Below are 1046 nucleotides of genomic sequence, written 5' to 3' on the forward strand. Positions count from 1 at the left end.
TACCATTTCGTCTCGTGGTTTCAGCACTGTGGCCTCTGGTGCCTCTGCTGCCTTTGATGCCACCACCACTTGACACCGCCACTTCACATCGGGTCATTGCCACATCATACATGTTCCTCCCTAGTGGCTCTTCTGTCTGGATGGTCCTGGTTTCTCCCTTCTGCTTCCGAGCTGGCTCACTTTTATACTCAGTAGAATGGCTAACCTGACCAATCCCTCTATGCCTTATTTGCACCCTCCCATCCAATAATTGAGTTTCAAAAACTATGGATAGAAAAGCTATGCTATGTATTATCTCCTTGCTCCAGACCTAATCAAAAAAGATATATCATTTTAATGAGACCACTTACAGAAATGATAAAAGTATAATTTTCCACTATAAACTATCTCATGAAATTTTAATGGGACTAAGTAATAGCAAAGGGACATGGACCCAGAATTTATTGAGTTTTAAGTTCATCTCCTACAATCTATATCCTTATCATGGCTACCTTCTACTATGCCCTGACTTTGTAGCAGGCTTCTGGAGGAAATTACCATATATACTCGAGTATAAGGCGACCTGAATATCAGCTAATTATACCACAAAAACTGCATTAAAAATGTGTTGAAAAAATCTGCTTATACATGAGTATATATGGTATGTGTCTGCTATTTTGCTGACTTTTTATGGGAATGAACATATTTCATCTTCCTAATAACTTTTGGTAAAAGGTTCCCATGCCTAGTTTATAGCTGTTGACAGAAGACCCAGAGAAATAAAGAACTACATGCAGAAATAACATTATGATTTGAACCCTGATCCTTCCCTTAATTCTAAACTGAATAAGTAGGTTCTAGACTTTGAAGATCCACCTACTGATAAAATTCCAAAAAGATTTTGAAGATTAACATAAAAATGACAACTTTTGATTTCCCCAACGATGGACAATTAAACGCACATGGGTCATCCCCATTTCATAAAAGGTCGGGCATTTTACACCAAGAGTGAATAGACTCAGCTTTCTGAATAATTACCTGCACAACCTTTTATCGCTTTGCTTCAA

The sequence above is a fragment of the Echinops telfairi genome, unplaced genomic scaffold, assembly GCF_000313985.2.
Source record: "Echinops telfairi isolate 266 unplaced genomic scaffold, ASM31398v2 ScPeMD7_7420;HRSCAF=8458, whole genome shotgun sequence".
Classification (NCBI taxonomy): domain Eukaryota; kingdom Metazoa; phylum Chordata; class Mammalia; order Afrosoricida; family Tenrecidae; genus Echinops; species Echinops telfairi.